Here is a 22,552-nt window from a genome sequence, read left to right on the forward strand (position 1 = left end):
TCATTGTGTGAGGAGCGGCACTAGAGCAAGACAGCCTTTTACAAGCTGTGGATACATGCTTTAAATTATTTTATGTTTTAGACATTGAGTATCCAACGCCTGCGGCAGCTGTTTGGCAGTTGCTACAACACACAATATTTCACGAGTTCACACTTACATACAATTAAAGGGAATAAAGTATAATGCGTATTTGGCGTGCTGTACGGGGGGAGGGCTCCGAGCTCGGAATTCGGCCCGAACCCAGAGTACTCCCCCTGTATGTAAAGTGGTTTAGGACTAGAAGAGTGGAGAAGGGGTGGTGGAGGGACGCTGCTAAACTGTCAGAGAAATGAGGTGAGAGTGCTGAGTCTATATATACACGTTTTAATCATGATTGCTGAGTGCTCTCCACCCGTGTTAATTATCTGAACGTGCTTCTCCCGAACTTTGTTAATAAAACATCATATTCTGTGCCAGGAGGAGTTCCATCAACTCATTGTCGCCTACTTAGGCAGTTTATAATTGGATAAGCTGGACAAGCTTTGGTTTGTTTTGTTTGTGTATTTGTATTCCATGTTTCTTAGAACTTAAAACATAATTGTAATTAAATTAATTTTAGCATTCTGTGGCAGGAGCTGTTCCCTCAACACACTGTCGCCTTATGAGGCAGTTTATAATTGCATTACTTCTATTTATTTATTTATTTATTTATTGAAAGAATTTCTTATTTTAAGGAAGTAAATGAAAGCAATTGCAAACAATAACTTAATGAAAATGTTTACAACTTGTAATGTTTACAACTGTTTATTTGTGTTTTTGTGATCCATGTTTCTTAGAACTTAAAACATAACTCTAAATTAATTAATTTTAACATTAATATTCTGTGCCTGGAGGTGTTCCCTTCAACACGTTGCCTTATGAGGCAGTTTATAATTGCATTACTTTTTTTTTATTTTTTTATTGAAACACTTGCAACAATAACTTTTGAATGCAATGTCTAATTGGATGTAAATAAAGCATTGTTAATATACTTAAGTTGTGAGTGAGTGAGTTATTTTCATGGAAATAATAGTAATTATAATTAATATTAATAATAGTTTGATTAAAGCATTTTGGCCAAATAACCCAACAGATTCGTTTTTTGAAACCCAATTTATTGGGTAAAACTAGTTACCTAATTTATTGGGTTAAAATAACCCAACAATAGGTCGGTGCTATATCAACCCACCATTGGATTAGCTGTTGGGTTGATTTTAACCCAACTTTTTTAAGTGAGTATTGGTTGGAATTTAGACTACATATTAGTGACAAAGCATGGAAGTCACTGGTTTTATTCCAATATCACACTGGTTTTTCAAGCTACTGGGGTGTCCAAATTGTTGATTGTTCATCAAAATATATAAAAAAAAAATTCTTGAATATTCTTAGAAACACATAATTACAATTACCTCAAGGAGAACATTCCTGACTTCAGTATCAGGTATATCCTCAATTGGTGCCTCAATGGTCTTAACTTTACCAACCAGGTACTGGTAGAAGCTTGGGGAAAAGCATCGAGGCCCTGGACCACCATGTACAATGGAGACGGCAACCATTCTTCCAACATGGAAATACTCATCACCTTCTGCAGCTAACAATGGCAATGTTCCACGGTTAGTTCAAATTGATTTATAATACTGTCAAAATGTGACAAAAAGTGAATTACCTTTGCTATCAAATGACAGGTATTTGCCATCTTCTTTGCCTTCAAAAAATCGACTGGTTTTAATGGCGTCCATCAAGAGTGTCAGAAATTCCCGTGTAGGCCCTCCTGTGTCCACAGCCTCCTCTGTTTGCCCGATGTCATCAGTGAATTTGACCAAAAGGCTACAGGTGGGGTCAAATGAGGAACGTTTGAATCCCCTCAGAGCACCATCCCAGACATTAGCACGGTTTATATTTAACCTGCTACAGCTTTTTGTGTTAATGTTGTATGACAGATTTGACAGAACGTCTGCAGCCGTCAGTCCAATATCTGCGTCTCTGCAACACAAGAAAGAGAAACATTAACACTGCCTTTTATTTGGATACTTAAAATATAAATCTTTTATGGTCCCATTACAGTGAGAACACCATATGTGTGTGATGAAATGTGATGGGCATAAGCATGAAGCACACATTGCAAGCTTTCAATAATTTCTGCCAGATTTTGTTTCGGTTTAGGGGTAAGTAAAAAAATATATACAATTTGAATATTTGCTTTAATAATTGTATGGCAACAGAAACCAGGTAAAATGCCAAATGTAGCTTGAACTATGTAATATATCTGAGGAAACAAACAAAAAAAACAACAAAGGTTGACAGCATTATTTCTATCAAAGTACCTGTCTTCCTCCTGAAAATTGTCTACGTCCTCAACATCAGAGCAACTGCTGTCAATGACAACTGGTGCATAGATCTTGGTATATGTGCTGTGGATTAAAGGAACAATGAAATACTAAAACAAGATGGTTGTGAAATTACAGTAAAAAGTGTTATACTTGGTACTGTAATGCATTACATTCAGCAGTCAATATTTCATGCTAAACCCAGAGCCAAAAGTATTAGTGCAATGAACGAACAATTTGAATCCATTGTGACTTACTTGTAGAAGTCACATGATGTGGTGTTTTTGGGTCCTGGTCCTGCTCCATTGGCCTGTTTATGAAAGTAGAGATAACACCAAACAAATTAACAATAATTACATCATTAACATAAACTTAATAACATTACAGAATAATACATACTTGCCCATCAGATGGCCTGGACACTGTTGGTGGACATTGTTTTGGTAAACTAAAACAAACAAATAATTTGAATAATTTAATTTAAATCATAATATAGATATTTGTTAATATGATTTAAAGAGCACAACATGCTCGATCTATTCCTTCTCGCAATTGAAAGAAAAAATAAATGAATGCTGTGAAATACGTGGATAATCAAAAACCACAAGCACAGGTCTCAAATTAGCGGGAGAAACTTACATTTTCAGTGGAAGGCTAGCAAATGCCTCATCATCGGATTCTGAAGAGGAGTCATCTCCATGACCTTGGAAAGAGAAAATGATGCATCATTATTAGGCTAGGTATAATATATGGCAATTTTACAACCAGCTCAAATTAAATTAAGAACTCACTTAATTACCAACCATTATCAATTATTATTATTATTATTTTACATACATGTACTTCAATACTTACTCGAATCCTGAAGGGGGCAGATGTACAGTACGATCCTCTGGTAAGACTTTCCAATGGCCTCTTTATAATGTTCAAGGACAAAGGGTTTGTCTGTGCCTGGTATATTTTGTACCTGAGAGCCATCAGGATATACCAGGACATATTCTCCATCGTACATCATGTCTTGATTAAAATCTCGCTGTTTTTTTATAGCAGCTGGCAAAATTTGTTTTGATGACCACAGGGGTTCAACATTTAATGGCAAAGTTTTCCCTCTTATAGGTTTTAACCCATATTTTGTTCTGGTCATTATGCCAATTGAAATCTACAGAAATAAGAAAAGAAGAAAAACAAACATGTTTAAGACTGTGTGTACTGTGTAATAGTCACATTGTGACCTAAACCTCCATATTAGTTTACCTTGACCATAATGTTTGGTTTCTTTTTAGCCTTTGAAAAGGTCCTCCTCTCAGCCTCTTTAACTTCCCTGAACCTCATGAATTGACCTGCTCTTCCTTGGATACTTGTCTCATTCACTAACACACACACACACACACTGATTCATTATAGCTATGCTTTGTGATTGGTTGATAAATTGCCACCTTTCTGACAGCTAAAACCATGGGACAATTCAATGCAGCACAGTAACGTTAAAATGGGAGCACAGTAAGGGGATATTACCTGTAGGCCCACGGCCTAGGCTTGATGACGTGGATGGACACACCGTAAGGAACCCCACGTTCAGACCACACGACGGGCAAAACTTGGGAGCGTCCCCCAGTTGCTCGGCACAATACGGACAGAACATTTCAAACTAAAAATTAAATAAATAGTTCAGATATCAGGACAACATTGTACAAACGCCAGTAATGCATCTATTTAATGGCCAGACGCGAGCTAGCCAGCTAACTTAGTTTCCAGCTAACAACGTTGGCAGACTAATACGTTATGGGGACAATAACTTAATATGTTAAAAACACACAAAACCACTTCGGTATCAGAGCACATCGACAAGTCTGTCATAATGAAAGAGAAACACTTACCTCTTGAGACAACAAAAGCACAGCACACATTCAAAAAATAGCGCTAAGACAACCGGATGGATGCGGGTCCGTCACTGATTATGGCCCCCCCGGAAACATTTCCGTTGTGTTTTTGCAGTTTGCAGTTTGTTTCCCTATTTGCTCATGCTGCGAATATTTGCAGCGAATGTGAAATCGACAAAGTTGTTTTCTGAATTTGCATGTGTTTTCTGAATTTGTATGTGTTTTCTGAATTTGTATGTGTTTTCTGAATTTGTATGTGTTTTCTGAATATGTAGTTGTTGTGGCGTTGTTTGCATGTGTTTTCTGAATTTGTATGTGTTTTCTGAATATGTAGTTGTTGTGGGGTTTGTATGTGTTGTGACCCTTCTCGGCCACCGTACTTTACAAATATGAATATATAATTCATGAAAATCTTTCTGGATTTTGTCTTTCAGATCAGCTGAAAGCATAGCAGAGATTGCTTTCCATTTCTCCTAGCTGAGACAGAGTTTAGATGTATTGTAACTGGAGGTTCCAAAAACATTTCAGACACAAGTATTGAGAGTTTCAGATATCCCCTCTTTCTTCAACAGAGCCCTGAATGCCCCCCGGGTTTTGGAAATAATCCCCTAACCTCTTTCATGATGTAATCAGCTATTTTCCTGACCTGCTACCTCTTTTAGACTTTTTATAGCAACACATTGTAGAAGTTTCAGCAAGTGGCGCTGTGGCTTAGTTGGTCAAAGCGCCTGTCTTGTAAACAGGAGATCCTGGGTTCGAATCCCAGCAGTGCCTATGCCACAGGATGTGGGCACCACTCACTTAATCTTTCACATATGTAAATCTTTGCATGCTGAACAGTGTGCATCTGCACAAAATGTGGAAATCTAAGAAGTGATGTGGATGCAATAGCGTCGTAAAGTTTGTCTTTTGTGGCTCTGTGGCGCAATGGATAGCGCATTGGACTTCTAGATTGTGAATGGAGATATTCAAAGGTTGTGGGTTCGAGTCCCACCAGAGTCGTGCATACCCTCTATTGCTCAGATGTTTTGGAAACAATCCTCTTACCTCTAAGGGACCTCGTTCATGACGTGATCAGCTGTTTTCCTGATGTGGTACCTCTTTTAGACTTGTTTTACCAACAAATTTCACAGTATCTGGCGCTGTGGCTTAGCTGGTCAAAGCGCCTGTCTCGTAAACAGGAGATCCTGGGTTCAAATCCCAGCAGTGTCTTTGGCACAGGATATGGGAGTGCTTAACCTTTTCACATATGAAAGTCTTTGCATGACGAACTGTGTTTACCTGCACAAAACTGGAAAAACTAAGAAGTGCTGCGCATGCAACACTTCCCTGAAGTGTGTCATTTTATGGTACAATGGATAGAACTTTGGACTTCTAGGATGCGAATGGAGAAATTCCCTGGTTGTGAGTCCCACCAGAATAGTCAGTGGCCTCTTTTGCTCTGATGTCTCTGTGAGTCAGACATATGCTTAAAACTTGAATCCACAAACTACTTCAGAAGCATACCCTTCACGTTCTGCTTATTTCCCTCTTTGGACACACCCAACTCAGATCACAGAGTACTCTACTAATTAACTTAAGTCACCTATTTAAAGAAGAATAGGTTGAAATCCACTGGCCTAGGCCAAAATCTGCAACAACCTATTGTTGGCCACCTACCTAGAAGAAAAAGAAGAAAAAAAACCACGCTTTCCATTTCACCAAGCTGAAACAGCATTTAGATGTATCGTAACTGGAGGTTCCCGAAACATTTGAGACACGAGTACTGAGAGTTTCGATCCAGAAATAAATGGCTTGAGATATTCCCTTGTCCCTCAACAGAAGCCTGCACACCTTTTAGGTTTTGGAAATAATCCTGTAACTTCAAAGGGACCTATTCATGATGTAATCAGCTATTCTCCTGACATGCTACCTCTTTTAGACTTTGTATACAAAAGCATCGAACCAGTGACTGTAACTGGTGCTGTGGCTTAGTTGGTCAAAGCGCCTGTCTAGTAAACAGGAGATCCTGGGTTCGAATCCCAGCAGTGCCTAATCTGTGGCTTCTAAGAGTAGTCATTTAACCTTCTCCTTCTCTGACGTGAAAGTCTTGGCAGGAAAGACAATCTGGACTTCTCGGTTGCAAATGAAGGTTTTAAAAAGGTTGTCGTTTTTTGGGTCCCACCAGAGTCACGAATGGTGTCCCTTTGCACAGACGTCTTTACCAGACTGACATTTGCTTAAAGCTGGGGTTTTCCAACTTTTTCAGAAGCCTACGCAACACATTTTTCTTCTTTTCCTTATTGAGCACACCCAAGTCAGATCGTCGAGTACGTTAATTATCAATCAATTATTTGATTCACCTGTATTAAATGAGAGAGATAATAAAAAATATATATATATGTGGTGCAGATGCGCTTCAAGAATGGTTTGCAAGCTCCTGGCTTAGGCCTGAAATCTGCTACTACCCATTGATATGGTCAAGCCTATGGATATTTGTACAAACAAAGTCTTTACATATATGAAGAATAATACATGGATAACTTTCTTGATTTTGCCATTTCATATCAGAAGAAGGCTCAGGAAACATTTTAGGCATGACTATCGAGAGTGTAGAGCCAAAATTAAATGAGTTCAGACATTCCCTTGAGGCGTGAAAGGCCCTCGTGTTTTGGAAACAATCCTCTTACCTCTAAGGGACCTCTTTCATGACGTGATCAGCTGTTTTCCTGATGTGCTACCTCTTTTAGACTTGTTTTACCAACAAATTTCACTGATCTGTGGCTTAGCTGGTCAAAGCGCCTGTCTCGTAAACAGGAGATCCTGTGTTCAAATCCCAGCAGTGCCTTTGGCACAGGATATGGGAGTGCTTAACCTTTTCACATATGAAAGTCTTTGCATGACGAACTGTGTTTACCTGCACAAAACTGGAAAAACTAAGAAGTGCTGCGCATGCAATAATTCCCTGAAGTGTGTCATTTTATGGTACAATGGATAGAACTTTGGACTTCTGGGATGCGAATGGAGAAATTCCCTGGTTGTGGTTTTGAGTCCCACCAGAATAGTCAGTGGCCTCTTTTGCTCTGATGTCTCTGTGAGTCAGACATATGTTTAAAACTGGGGTCCACAAACTACTTCAGAAGCCTACCCTTCACATTCTGCTCATCTCCCTTATTGGACACACCCACGTCAGATCATAGAGTACTCTACTAAGTAGCTCAATTAACCCTTTTGAAATAAGGAAAATAACGAAAATGTATAGCGTCTGGGAGGTTTCGAGAATGGTTTGAAAACCACTGGCTTAGGCCAGAATCTGCTACTTCCTATTGTTGAGATCCAGCCTTTGGATGTATTCAAAACAGTCTTTACAAATATGAATATATAATTCATGAAAAGTTTTCTGGATTTTGTCTTTCAGATCAGCTGAAAGCATAGCAGAGATTGCTTTCCATTTCTCCTAGCTGAGACAGAGTTTAGATGTATTGGAACTGGAGGTTCCAAAAACCTTTCAGAAACACGTATTGAGAGTTTCAGATATTCCCTCTTTCTTCAACAGAGCCCTGAATGCCCCTCGGGTTTTGGAAATAATCCCCTAACCTCTTTCATGATGTAATCAGCTATTTTCCTGACCTGCTACCTCTTTTAGACTTTTTATAGCAACACATTGTAGAAGGTTCAGCAAGTGGCGCTGTGGCTTAGTTGGTCAAAGCGCCTGTCTTGTAAACAGGAGATCCTGGGTTCGAATCCCAGCAGTGCCTAAGCCACAGGATGAGGGCACCACTCACTTAATCTTTTACATATGTAAATCTTTGCATGCTGAACAGTGTGCATCTGCACAAAATGTGGAAATCTAAGAAGTGATGTGCATGCAATAGCGTCTTAAAGTTTGTCTTTTGTGGCTCTGTGGCGCAATGGATAGCGCATTGGACTTCTAGATTGTGAATGGAGATATTCAAAGGTTGTGGGTTCGAGTCCCACCAGAGTCGTGCATACCCTCTATTGCTCAGATGTTTTGGAAACAATCCTCTTACCTCTAAGGGACCTCGTTCATGACGTGATCAGCTGTTTTCCTGATGTGGTACCTCTTTTAGACTTGTTTTACCAACAAATTTCACAGTATCTGGCGCTGTGGCTTAGCTGGTCAAAGCGCCTGTCTCGTAAACAGGAGATCCTGGGTTCAAATCCCAGCAGTGTCTTTGGCACAGGATATGGGAGTGCTTAACCTTTTCACATATGAAAGTCTTTGCATGACGAACTGTGTTTACCTGCACAAAACTGGAAAAACTAAGAAGTGCTGCGCATGCAACACTTCCCTGAAGTGTGTCATTTTATGGTACAATGGATAGAACTTTGGACTTCTAGGATGCGAATGGAGAAATTCCCTGGTTGTGAGTCCCACCAGAATAGTCAGTGGCCTCTTTTGCTCTGATGTCTCTGTGAGTCAGACATATGCTTAAAACTTGAATCCACAAACTACTTCAGAAGCATACCCTTCACGTTCTGCTTATTTCCCTCTTTGGACACACCCAACTCAGATCACAGAGTACTCTACTAATTAACTTAAGTCACCTATTTAAAGAAGAATAGGTTGAAATCCACTGGCCTAGGCCAAAATCTGCAACAACCTATTGTTGGCCACCTACCTCGAAGAAAAAGAAGAAAAAAAAACACGCTTTCCATTTCACCAAGCTGAAACAGCATTTAGATGTATCGTAACTGGAGGTTCCCGAAACATTTGAGACACGAGTACTGAGAGTTTCGATCCAGAAATAAATGGCTTGAGATATTCCCTTGTCCCTCAACAGAAGCCTGCACACCTTTCAGGTTTTGGAAATAATCCTGTAACTTCAAAGGGACCTATTCATGATGTAATCAGCTATTCTCCTGACATGCTACCTCTTTTAGATTTTGTATACAAAAGCATCGAACCAGTGACAGTAACTGGCGCTGTGGCTTAGTTGGTCAAAGCGCCTGTCTAGTAAACAGGAGATCCTGGGTTCGAATCCCAGCAGTGCCTAATCTGTGGCTTCTAAGAGTAGTCATTTAACCTTCTCTGATGTGAAAGCTTAAAGCTTGTCTTTTGTGGCTCTGTGGCGCAATGGATAGCGCATTGGACTTCTAGATTGTGAATGGAGATATTCAAAGGTTGTGGGTTTGTCATATGGGTAATTAATAAATAAAAACGTATCGATACAAGGCCCCCACTCCAGAGCATTTTTTCACACACCGGCTTGTCTTGTGGATGTCTTGTGGATGCCATACCACCTTTGGAAGGTCAGGCTGTGCTGTCCTGTGTGTGGAGAATCAGGGTGTTCTGGTTAACCTCCACCAGCTGCATGGATGTTCCTCCCATCACCAAGCTGTTGCCCAGTACAAGCTGCCTTATCCTGCGATAGTCTTGCAGGATCAGAGACCATCTTGACAGGGCTCCCTTGCCTTTTCTTTTGGGGCTTGGGTGGACAGTGCAAAGTCTGATGAAGATGGTCTCCACCAGACGGCAACAGTCAGGCCACTGAGCAGGTGCGCTGCTTGCACCCAGCACACATCTGGTGGTGCTCTCTACACCAGGGTGAGTGGGCTTCTTCGGGACCTTGAAGCGTCCACTCAGCAGTCTCTTTCGGCATCGACTGTCATACACCACCCGTTCCTTGTCCCGGTCATCCAGGTTCTGCCAAAGAGCAATTATGGTGTTGGCTTCCTGGTTGGTCAGGCTGAGGGCTGTGTGGTCCCGGAGATCCACCAGATATTCTGCCAGCTGGTCCACATGTTGATAACCCGGGATATTTTGGTAGTCAACAGCCTATTAAAAAACACAAACATGCAATACAATTATTACATCACATCTGTCTAATGCATAATTCCATAACTGATTGTGTTATTTTCCTGTTTATCACCGTAAAGCACTGTATAGGACAAAGCAGAGAGCGCCATTCTTGACATTTTACAAAGCACCAAATAAATAAAGATGACTTGACTTGATGTGTATTTGCAGCTTACAAATGAATTTAGGCTGTACTTTTAAATGTAAAATATGTGGAAAGTCTGGATTTAAAGCACTGGATGTTAATTCATCATAATTATTCTAGTTAATTTGAAAGACATACAAAAGAGTATTATTTACCGTCTCTTCTTCATCAACATCCTGACCAGCATCCTCTGGGGAGAGTTGAAACAGATGTTTCAGAGGGAACAGGTGTGACAGCAGTCCCTGAGGGTCCAGGTGATGAAGGAGACTGTGTGAGGACAAGTTTGGGGTCAGGGATCAGTGAAGGGGATGTGGAGCCCAGTACAGGTGTGGCACTGCTGGTGACCAGGGTGGAAGAACCCAGTGTCAGTGTGGAAGAGGGTGGTGACAGAACAGCCTCCGGATCTGCTATTGTGTGATCCTGGCTGATGTCACAGAAGCCCTCATCTTCATCTCGCTCCTCCACACTGAGGTCCTCAATGAGCTCTGCTGTCTGCTCAGAGTCAGGATTCATGTCCTGCAGTGCCTGACCAGTCTGCTGGAACAGATACTGCACTCCAATGAGCTCACCTGAAATAAAAACAATAAACAAACGGAAATTAAATAGAATGTTGTGTATCATATTTGATACATTAGGCTTTTGTAGTAGCTCATATAGTGTGAGAATATAGAGCTCATCGTCAAGGAGAAAAAAAACAAAACAGTTTTATTTAGAGGCCCAACACGTTTAATTATGTGGGCAAAACATGAAATGAAATGCAATACAATGATGATTGAGAGAAAAGTCTGATGATCATTTTGATATTTACATGTAACATGATTTTCTAATCAAGTGAACCCAAGCTGCTTCAGTCTAGTAACTAGTCATTAAATATTAGTAACAATATAAAAGTTATTCTTACAATTACTTTATAAAATCAGTAAAGGTTTCACAATGAAAAGAAACGTGAAGCACGAGCTGAAGGTGGACACTTTTACAATTATACTAAAAGACTATAATCAATCAGACGACAGAGGCCAGGTTTCCTAAAAATTTTTGATCATGTTGATCATTTAGAGTCCTTTAGAAACTTGCATATCAATTATGATACAATCGACTCTATAGGGTTAAATCTGACATATAGACGGAGGTTACACAGAAATTGCAAGTTGATAAAATAAAAAATATATAAAATAATTCTCACCGGTGTAACATGCAGGGGGACAAAACGTGGGGACCACTTTCCTGCCAAACAGCTTTTCATAATTGCCGTTTACACAGTGAACAAGTTCTCCTGTGTAGCTGCGCAAAGCTGATGGCTCCGATGACAGGGAAGCAGCCTCCCGGTCCTGGTTCCACCGGTGTAGACCCTCCAGCAGATAAATCTGAAAGTTCAGACTGTTTGCACTGGTCCCTGTAAATAGACACAACAGTGTTTAGGAGGTGTTAAAGGAACACACAAAAACACTTAATGCTCTTTCTTTACACATGCACAGTGTGTGTGACAAAGACAATACCTGGGATGAAACGGTTCAGGTGTAAATGAAAGGACTCGAGAGAAGTGGAGCCTCTGGCACATCTGTAGGTCTTCAGAAGCACGCCTCCCTTGTTTAGGCTCCCTGTCTCTGTATAGAGCACAACACCAGGGGGGTCTTGAATGCATTTCACATGCTTCTTCTGGACATTCCAGATGTGCTCCATCCTTTCTCGGTCCAGGAGAGGAACACCCAGGGAGTCTTTGCCCTTGCTGCTCAGGAGCTCTGTAAGCAGCCGCTCAAGGAGAAGGATGGTAGTCTCCTCTCCACAGGTCCTCCTCCGGCAATGGAGTGCCAGCTCATTCCTGGTAAGATGTTTGTTGACATCTTCATCTGTCAGCGCAGGCCAACCCTGGGATATCAACAGCTCTCTCTTTGCTTTGCGAAGCATAGAAACATCAGCCGCATCCCACTCAAAAATGCACGCTGACAGCCGTGACATGAAGATGGGATACAGCTGATGGGCATCAGTTGTACACCCCATGGCAATCCTGCGCATAAAATGCCAGATGTCCAACCGAATCATGAGATCAGGCCACCCTCTGAATCTGGTTTTCAGCTTGGTCTCACCAACATCAGTGCAGCAGCCACAGTCCACGTACAAAACAGCAGGTGGATCCACACTAGCCTGCTGGTACCTTTTCACCAGACCATCGACCATCATGTCCAGTCCTGCTCCTTCCTGTGCTGTCAGCACACTCATGAGCACCTGACCAAACTCATTGCCAACAGAGGTAAGCCAGAGTCCCGTTCCCCTTGCCGTCCCAGCCAGCTTCTTAGTGATCTGCAGTAGATGACAGGAAGCATGCAATGCAATGAAACATCACACCATCTAGAATATGATACTCATGCTCTGATAATGATATAACAGTAAACACCATAAATTAACAAAAATCCCCTGCTAACCTTTTTAGTGGAATCCATCTTCAAGACTGAACCATACGTAGATGTTATCCTTGCATGGATTTCATCCAGCCTTGTCAGGATGTCTTGGCTGTACACGGTGAGCAGCCACTTGCAGCTTGGGACCACTGTAGGCTCTGGGGGTTCCTGGAATTGTATTTGCAACACCCCGGGTCGTTTGAGGAAGTCCACACATTGGGTGGTGGACCGGGCCATACGCTGGAGCCACTCCTCACTGTGGTTCTCACGCAGCTGTTTGATGACCCGCGTGGGACTGTTGCCTAGGCCACGCTCACGCAGGAGCCGAATGACTCTCATATCACAGGCATACCTTAGGAAAAGCAAAATCCACAAATTCATATATTTTACGTAATTGATTTGTAAAGTATTTGCAAACATATGTGATGATGGGCTATCAACTGGATGTGGAATTAAAGTGTACTTACTTCCGCGTGAGGATGACTCGAAATTCAGAGCGATGGCCCAGATCCAGCTGTTGCAGGACAGTCTGACTCCAGGACACATGCGAGGCTTTACACTTGGTACAGATGAGGGTTTCTGTGACCATGTTGTACATCCTATCGATGTCCAGAACCTGCCGTGCCCTTTTGTGCAGACCGCCTCCAGTCAGCTGATGCTGCCCGCAGGCAGAATTGGGACAGAGAGCCTTGATCTTCCAAAGCTTGTACGGCATCCACAGCAACAGAGCATGACAAAAAAATCTGTCTGGAGCTGGAGCCTGGTTGTAAATAAGTGCTGGCTGTGGTGGGTAATACCAGAGCTGTAGGTTGTCTCGAAGCTCTGGTTTTCCCTTGGGCCCCATTTTAAAAAGCCTGCTGGCAATCCACCTGTGATCCTCTGGTGGCAAAGTGTCCGACCACAAACGATGCAGTCGAACTGCAGATGCATCTTGCAGTAATGCCCCCGAAGGAGTAGTCTGTGAAGGAAAAAGACAAAACATTTAGTCTAGCAGGTCGTTTATTTAATTACCGCTTTATCTATCCAAGACTACCCTCATATAAAATAGAAAATATTGGATGTCAAAAACGTACTTAAGGTTATAGAATAAAATGTATACATTTGTTCCAATAGTTTTCAGAATTGTGTCAGCTGCTAGCACTAATTTGTGTGACTCTACTGAGTTGTGACAGTTAATATGCAAATTCAATTATTTTGGACCAATAAAATTTGAAATTACTTACCGAGACAACATGCAATGAAATATAATATATGTTGCATATATAACAAGAGAAAGAAACAGTCATAACTGTCCAATAATTTTAACTAATCCTAGATGGAATTATACAATACTGTTTAAAGGTCTATGTTCAGTAAGATTCTTTTTGTTTTTGAAATATGATTAAAATACAGTCAAAAACAGTAATAGTGGGAAATAATATTGCAATTTAGGATCGCCGCTTATTTGAATCTGTTTTCAAAAGTATTTACAGTTTTTTTCAATTGCTAACAAGCGCTTACCCATACTTCAGATACTTTTTCCTAAACTCTTAACACAGACTCACACCAACAAAACACAATTGGCCAAATGGATAATTTTCTTCTCAATAACACATTTTGTTACAGATTTTTATGATTGTTTACACACTAAAATAAAAATTTCCACGCAATTTGCAAAATTCTACTCCAATGAGCAAAACCCCTCCACAGATTTGCACAACATTACACACAATGTCTGTTTTACCCTTTTAGCAAAACATTACACACAGTGATTTGTAAAACTCTACACACATTTTCACACCTTAGACACAGATAAGGATTGTGAGGTTACTTCCTTGTCATTACAAAGCCCCGGATTGCCATTGACCACACTAATGAATGAATTGGATATGCACATCCATCAGGCGTGGAAGCACACATGTGCTAATTTGAAAACGCATCACTCAGGAGTGCTATAAAAGGCAGCAGGTGAGTTCACCTGTCTTCAACAAAAATGGAAGGAGCTAGAAGAAGAAGAAGAAGAAGAAGAGTGAGAATAAGAGGGGGGCTTAAAGAGGAGATGAAGGAGGTAGAGGAAGAGGAGAAGGAGGTAGAGGAAGAGGAGAAGGAGGTAGATGAAGAGGAGAAGGAGGTAGAGGAAGAGGAGAAGGAGGTAGATGAAGAGGAGAAGGAGGTAGAGGAAGAGGAGAAGGAGGTAGAGGAAGAGGAGAAGGAGGTAGATGAAGAGGAGAAGGAGGTAGAGGAAGAGGAGAAGGAGGTAGAGGAAGAGGAGAAGGAGGTAGATGAAGAGGAGAAGGAGGTAGAGGAAGAGGAGAAGGAGGTAGAGGAAGAGGAGAAGGAGGTAGAGGAAGAGGAGAAGGAGGTAGAGGAAGAGGAGAAGGAGGTAGAGGAAGAGGAGAAGGAGGTAGAGGAAGAGGAGAAGGAGGTAGATGAAGAGGAGAAGGAGGTAGAGGAAGAGGAGAAGGAGGTAGAGGAAGAGATGAAGGAGGTAGATGAAGAGGAGAAGGAGGTAGAGGAAGAGGAGAAGGAGGTAGAGGAAGAGGAGAAGGAGGTAGAGGAAGAGGAGAAGGAGGTAGAGGAAGAGGAGAAGGAGGTAGATGAAGAGGAGAAGGAGGTAGAGGAAGAGGAGAAGGAGGTAGAGGAAGAGATGAAGGAGGTAGATGAAGAGGAGAAGGAGGTAGAGGAAGAGGAGAAGGAGGTAGAGGAAGAGGAGAAGGAGGTAGAGGAAGAGGTGAAGGAGGTAGATGAAGAGGAGAAGGAGGTAGAGGAAGAGGAGAAGGAGGTAGAGGAAGAGGAGAAGAAGGTAGAGGAAGAGGTGAAGGAGGTAGATGAAGAGGAGAAGGAGGTAGAGGTTTTCAAAATTGCGTGTAAACAATTGAAAAAAACTGTAAATATATACTAACTCTTCATTTCAAAATAGAACACATCTTTCTCTGCACACACTAACTTTACCAAAACACTGGAAATCTGACTCAGAATGAAATTATTCTGTCAAAGAATAACACTTGTTTTCACTTCACAAGGTACATGCAGTCAATCAAAGTACTAGGGTTTCAAAATACTGGCTATTGTATTACAAAAACTTCATAGACTTTTGTGTTTCAGTTTTACAGGTATTTGCATACAAAACATGCAATCCACCATTTTTACACTAAATTTATTGGTTGGGAACTGTATGTCCACATGTACAGTATTCCAGTAAAAAGCAAATCAGTTTTTTTTCCCTTTACTGTTTACCAGCCTCTCTTAGCGAAAGACCGTGGTTGATTACATGGTCAATGAGAGTGGCACGAATTTCATCACTGACTACTGTTCTTGCAGCCTTTGGAAGTCCTTAGGCCTGCTCTTCTCCCTGGCCCTGCTCCTCTCACTGCACCTCTCATCTCTCACTGCACCTCTCACTGCACATCTCACTGCACCTCTCACTGCACATCTCACTGCACATCTCACTGCACCTCTCGCACATCTCACTGCATCTCTCACTGCACATCTCACTGCACATCTCACTGCACCTCTATCTGCACATCTCACTGCACCTCTCACTGCACATCTCACTGCACCTCTCACTGCACATCTCACTGCACATCTCACTGCACATCTCACTGCACCTCTCACTGCACCTCTCACTGCACCTCTCACTGCACCTCTCACTGCACATCTCACTGCATCTCTCACTGCACATCTCACTGCATCTCTCACTGCACATCTCACTGCACATCTCACCGCACATCTCACTGCATCTCTCACTGCATCTCTCACTGCATCTGTCACTGCACATCTCACTGCACATCTCACTGCATCTCTCACTGCACCTCTCACTGGGCCTGCTCTTCTCCCTGGGCCCCTTGCTCTAACTCTTCCTCGTCCAGACATTACAGTGTTTGTCTTTTTCTGTTTCCAAAAACATCACTCCTCAAAGTCCTCCTTTTAATGTATAAGTGTCAATGTAACAGAAAAAAATAACCCCTGCCACTGAGTCTAAGCCAGACTGGAATCAGCTATGGTTGGCCCAATTTACCCAACATAAATCAGGTGTGTGTCAATTATTCAATTGTTTGTTTATTATCAGCTGAGATATATTGTTTTTGAACTGATATCATTGAAGAAGCCGAGGTTTTTATACTGTATCTAAGGTTTGGAAAAAAACTGTAAATATATACTAACTCTTCATTTCAAAATAGAACACATCTTTCTCTGCACACACTAACTTTACCAAAACACTGGAAATCTGACTCAGAATGAAATTATTCTGTCAAAGAATAACACTTGTTTTCACTTCACAAGGTACATGCAGTCAATCAAAGTACTAGGGTTTCAAAATACTAGCTATTGTATTACAAAAACTTCATAGACTTTTGTGTTTCAGTTTTACAGGTATTTGCATACAAAACATGCAATCCACCATTTTTACACTAAATTTATTGGTTGGGAACTGTATGTCCACATGTACAGTATTCCAGTAAAAAGCAAATCAGTTTTTTTTCCCTTTACTGTTTACCAGCCTCTCTTAGCGAAAGACCGTGGTTGATTACATGGTCAATGAGAGTGGCACGAATTTCATCACTGACTACTGTTCTTGCAGCCTTTGGAAGTCCTTAGGCCTGCTCTTCTCCCTGGCCCTGCTCCTCTCACTGCACCTCTCATCTCTCACTGCACCTCTCACTGCACATCTCACTGCACCTCTCACTGCACATCTCACTGCACATCTCACTGCACCTCTCGCACATCTCACTGCATCTCTCACTGCACATCTCACTGCACATCTCACTGCACCTCTATCTGCACATCTCACTGCACCTCTCACTGCACCTCTCACTGCACATCTCACTGCACATCTCACTGCACATCTCACTGCACCTCTCACTGCACCTCTCACTGCACATCTCACTGCATCTCTCACTGCACATCTCACTGCATCTCTCACTGCACATCTCACTGCACATCTCACTGCACATCTCACTGCATCTCTCACTGCATCTGTCACTGCACATCTCACTGCACATCTCACTGCATCTCTCACTGCACCTCTCACTGGGCCTGCTCTTCTCCCTGGGCCCCTTGCTCTAACTCTTCCTCGTCCAGACATTACAGTGTTTGTCTTTTTCTGTTTCCAAAAACATCACTCCTCAAAGTCCTCCTTTTAATGTATAAGTGTCAATGTAACAGAAAAAAATAACCCCTGCCACTGAGTCTAAGCCAGACTGGAATCAGCTATGGTTGGCCCAATTTACCCAACATAAATCAGGTGTGTGTCAATTATTCAATTGTTTGTTTATTATCAGCTGAGATATATTGTTTTTGAACTGATATCATTGAAGAAGCCGAGGTTTTTATACTGTATCTAAGGTTTGGAATATTGTTTTTGCTATTGTGGGGTGGTGTGTGTTAACATTTGTAAATACTACAAAAACAATCCATAATTTTGTTGGGAGGTATAGCTTGTCTGTTAAGAAAATGTAAGCATTGTGGAAATGTGTTCACTGACTGCATATTGTGTGAAAACTGTATATTATTGCTCTTAATTCATTATGATAAGATTTCCTGCATACAAAATATATTTCTAAAAAGTGCACAGATGTGGAATGTGTCTTAGAATGCAATGTGGATTATGCCAGTACTTACAGAGACAGTGGTGCTTGGTGTAGGGGCACTGGACACTGCTGCGCTGGGTTGGTCAACAGCCAGAGATGTTTCCTGGAATACAAAATATATGTTTCTAAAAAGTGCACAGATGTGGAATGTATCTTAGAATGCAAGTTTCTGAAAAATGTACAGATGTGGAATTTGTCTTAGAATGCAATGTGGATTATGCCAGTACTTACAGAGACAGTGGTGCTTGGTGTAGGGGCACTGGACACTGCTGCGCTGGGTTGGTCAACAGCCTGAGATGGTCTCCTAGCCACACTCAGATTTGGCTTTGCAGCAGCAATGTGGGACCCACCAAATCTTGGTTTGGTAAACTAAAAAAGGGCAAAACAATTTCAATGAAAAGACAAATTGAATTGTAACAGCACATTGGCCAAAAATATAATTAAATGTAAAATGAGAAAATATCTATTGATCCTATCATTCATTATATAACTAAAGGACCTGCTTTCTTTCTTTAACTTATTTTTTTGTCTGTGTATTACCACACTCTACTACTTATACAGATTGAAATAAGCACAGTTAGAATAGAAAAATGTGTGGGAAGGTATTGCTAGAATGTGAGTATATAGTAATTTAACAAGTACCTTTTAAAAATGACTTAAAATCAAAAATAGTTTGCACATAGTTTGTAAGAGAAAGCGTTTATTAACAGTAATGAAGGTTACCCTTGAAATGGCAACAAAGCAGATTCATGATGACTTAATTAATAATACGTGTATAATTAATTGTGCATTAGTGGAATGTTACCTGAGAAATACAGAATGAAAGACGTAGCTTCAGTAGCCAGTTGGAAAAATCAAGAGAGATGCCATGAAGGACGCGAGTGTCCTTTAACCCATAATGGCAAAGCCCAATTAGAGAGGAAGAGGAGAATGCAAGAGCAGAGCCCAGAGAAGAAAGAGAGATCACATAGGTTACATTGTTCTTTCACCATTTTACTTGATCTAAACCAACCTGAGACAGTGAAACTGACCAATAAGCAGACTACAGCCGCCCCTGTACAAGGTGTCACAGCTGGCAGGTAGGTGTAAAAACATACCAGCCATTTCCACTGAACTAAAACCTTTATACTAAACGTATATTAAAACTGCAATTATATATATATAAAAAAAAATGTTATTACCTTTGACAAACTTGGTATAATTTTAGAAGTAGGCTGGGGTGGGAGCTGACGCTGACTCTGCGCCATGACCTCCTGTGCTGGTCCAGTAGCGGCAGACTGTTGTTCAACAACCCTTGGTGCTTGTCCAATAGAGGCTGTGGCCTGCTTAAGACAACCACAAAAATACATAGGCTACAATAATTGTTGAACGAGAAGAATTTGTTCAGTAAATTATACATATTTAAAAAAAATACAAGTTACATCTTTACATTGTTACCTTTTGAGTGTGAAAACCACATATGCACTTTGGGACCGCTCCGAGCAAGGTTGTCTGGCCGCGAGACTGCATCGGACATCTTTCAATCTGTAAACATTATCACACATATAATATAGAATACATGCATTTCTAACTTATCAGTATGAATGCCACATTAATTTATTGTAGTCTGTCATTTATTTTTATTCATGTTCTTTGAAGGGGAGATACAAACTGTAAAATTAGAGATAAAGAGTGAGTAAAGATTGTATCCTCCTTTAAAAGAACAAGAAAGGAACATTTCACACCTTCAAAAAAACATCCATTCACTCAACATCCCCACCCCCACTGCCTCAAATCTCTGAATCTCCCAGTGCAAAAAAAAGGTTTTTTTTTTTACATAAATAAACATAAGTCTCAAATACCTGCAACATTATCTACATACATATCTATAAATAATGATGACATTGAATTAAATGATTAGGATTACAATTATTACATCATGCAAAGGTGACAAAAGCACACTCACCCTTTGGTACACGTCATGCCACTTTTTCTGTCGAGGAGCTGGCCTGTTACCCTCATTTGATGGCCAAACTCCTGTGCTGGCAAACTTTTTTAGCCTTGCAATCCAGTCAGTATCTGACATGGCTTTATGGGATTTTTTGCCAGACATTTTTTTGTTGGGGGTCTAACGGTTAGGTTATATCGTTTTGAACAAAACTACTATAATACAAATTATTTCTTTAAAAAAAGCACACACGATATTTACAATTATAATATATACAATTATATACAAATATAGAATTACATTGTCCGAAAATAAAGTTAAAGTTACCGAAAAATAGGTTTCGCAGTCCTCCGTTAAAATGATGATGCCTGACCTCCGTGACAGTGATGCTCGACGTCTGAACTTTTTGACCTCTGACACGCCCCTCAGGATATGTCATTACTTCGTACACCTTCGGCTCAGTTCGGCAACTTGATTGACACTCGGCTAGCTTCCTGACTCCTCCTCCTAGCGGTGCTAAGCGTAAACGTGCCATCGACATTTCCTTGTACTCTGATTGGTCTAATGTCGAAAATGATAAGGAAAAAGTCAAGAATGGCGCTCTCTGATTGGCTGCAAATGTTATAATGTCGAGAATGGCGCTCTCTAATTGGCTGCAAATGTTATAGCGCGTCGACGTGATTGGCTGTGGCGTTCAACATTGTTCAACATTATCCCCATTTTGACGGACTATCCTTCGGCAGCTGGCGTTCAAGTCCCAGTCTCCCCTGTAGGCGTGGGTTGGAGTCCCACTTCTGACAAACCTAACCTTTGACTCTGAAGCTAGAGTCTTTAACCCTCTGGCAAGTTTATCCAGAAATGCAGTAATGTTGACAAAGCACTGCAATTCAGTTCATGCTAGAATTAAGAGAGGAACATTTCACACCTTCAAAATATCCATTCACTCAACATCCCTCATTTGATGGCCAAACTCCTGTGCTGGCAAACTTTTTTAGCCTTGCAATCCAGTCAGTATCTGACATGGCTTTATGGGATTTTTTTCCAGACATTTTTTTTGTTGGGGGGCTAACGGTTAAGTTATATCGAACAAAACTACTATCAATAAAAATGATTTCTTAAAAAAAAGCACACACGATATTTACAATTATAATATATATACAATTATATACAAATATAAAATGACATTGTCCAAAAATACCGTTAAAGTGACCGGAAAATATGTTTCGCAGTCCTCCTTTAAAATGATGCTACCTGACCTCCGTGACAGTGATGCTCGACGTCTGAACTTCTTGCCCTCTGACATGCCCCACCTGATATGTTATTACTTCGTACACCTTCGGCTCAGTTCGGCAACTTGATTGACACTTGGCTAGCTTCCTGACTCCTCCTCCTAGCAAGGCCGGCGCTATGGGCGGGCCTTAGGGGGCCGGGCCCGCCTAGAGAGCTCCTGTGCCACCCCTCCATCCAATTTGCATTTAATAAATTATTTTAATAATAATAATAATAATTTACGTGCAGTATTTATATATTTATTGATGTGTATTTAAGTGCAATGTTTGACTTATAGGCTAATCTTATAAAAAAAAACTCCCGGAAGTTTGACTGATTGTTTACAAAAAAGGGGTTTCCCGCTGAGCCGCTCTGACCGCAGCATCTCGGTAAAGTTATAGCGACGCGGCATGCTCGGTTTTGCCTATTCAGAAACGAATGGAAAGAGAAACTCATGAGATTCCAATCCCAAAAACGTCGACTTCAGCTGTATTTAGAACGTGAGTAGGACAGTTGGTTTTATTACTCTTCGTAAGTTGCACCAGACGTGGTGTAAATTATGCATTTGACACTGATATGCAATATGTGTGTGAGTGTGTCGTAGTTGATTATGCATGGTTGATTTAATACTTAACTTGAGATTTGTGACTATTTGGCTGTTATTATAGGAAGTTGGCTTATAGCATGCTGTGTTCACGGAACAATTCAGACAAGATTCATTAGTTAACATTAGTTAATGACTAACATGAACTAACCATGAGCGATACATTTGTTACTGTATTTGTTAATGTTAGTTAATAAAAATACAGCTGTTCATTGTTTGTTCATGTTAGTTCACAGCCTATAGGCTATAACTGTAACATGATATCTCATGATAGCCGAAATATGATTGGGCAATAGGCTAATTATAGTTAGGATATTGAAATCGGTGTGAAACTGTTGTAGCTAGTGTTGCCACCCGTCCCGGTTTTTCCGGGATTGTTCTTCTTTTTAACAACCTGTCCCGGGAAATTTATAAACTCTCCCTGATATACAAAAGGCTCATAAGAATTATTATATACAAAAGGCTCAAAAAAATTTCAAAAGGCTATGTGAATATGTCCCGGTTTTCGAAAGGCAACGAAGAATATGTCCCGGTTTTCGAAAGTCTACGTGAATATACGTTCAAACAGCGCGCACGGCAGAGAGGTAGAGAGCGCGAGACCTTGCGTGCATGAAGC

At 40.9% G+C, this 22,552-nt stretch overlaps 8 non-coding genes across 8 annotated transcripts; all 8 read left to right on the forward strand.

The window, feature by feature from the left end:
* Positions 1 to 4,925: 4,925 nt before the first annotated feature.
* On the forward strand, positions 4,926 to 4,999 carry trnat-ugu (transfer RNA threonine (anticodon UGU)). Its single transcript has one exon. It is a non-coding gene; the product is annotated as a tRNA-Thr (tRNA).
* Positions 5,000 to 5,138: 139 nt separating this feature from the next.
* Positions 5,139 to 5,227, forward strand: trnar-ucu (transfer RNA arginine (anticodon UCU)). Its single transcript is given in 2 exon segments — positions 5,139 to 5,175; positions 5,192 to 5,227. It is a non-coding gene; the product is annotated as a tRNA-Arg (tRNA).
* A 136-nt stretch (positions 5,228 to 5,363) lies between these two features.
* Positions 5,364 to 5,437, forward strand: trnat-cgu (transfer RNA threonine (anticodon CGU)). Its single transcript has one exon. It is a non-coding gene; the product is annotated as a tRNA-Thr (tRNA).
* A 747-nt stretch (positions 5,438 to 6,184) lies between these two features.
* trnat-agu (transfer RNA threonine (anticodon AGU)) lies at positions 6,185 to 6,258 on the forward strand. Its single transcript has one exon. It is a non-coding gene; the product is annotated as a tRNA-Thr (tRNA).
* Positions 6,259 to 7,888: 1,630 nt separating this feature from the next.
* Positions 7,889 to 7,962, forward strand: trnat-ugu (transfer RNA threonine (anticodon UGU)). Its single transcript has one exon. It is a non-coding gene; the product is annotated as a tRNA-Thr (tRNA).
* A 139-nt stretch (positions 7,963 to 8,101) lies between these two features.
* Positions 8,102 to 8,190, forward strand: trnar-ucu (transfer RNA arginine (anticodon UCU)). The gene is given in 2 exon segments: positions 8,102 to 8,138; positions 8,155 to 8,190. It is a non-coding gene; the product is annotated as a tRNA-Arg (tRNA).
* Positions 8,191 to 8,326: 136 nt separating this feature from the next.
* Positions 8,327 to 8,400, forward strand: trnat-cgu (transfer RNA threonine (anticodon CGU)). Its single transcript has one exon. It is a non-coding gene; the product is annotated as a tRNA-Thr (tRNA).
* Positions 8,401 to 9,147: 747 nt separating this feature from the next.
* On the forward strand, positions 9,148 to 9,221 carry trnat-agu (transfer RNA threonine (anticodon AGU)). The gene has a single exon. It is a non-coding gene; the product is annotated as a tRNA-Thr (tRNA).
* Positions 9,222 to 22,552: the final 13,331 nt, after the last annotated feature.

The sequence above is a fragment of the Siphateles boraxobius genome, unplaced genomic scaffold (assembly GCF_051911475.1).
Source record: "Siphateles boraxobius isolate OS27281-9 unplaced genomic scaffold, OSU_SipBor_1 6, whole genome shotgun sequence".
NCBI lineage: Eukaryota > Metazoa > Chordata > Actinopteri > Cypriniformes > Leuciscidae > Siphateles > Siphateles boraxobius.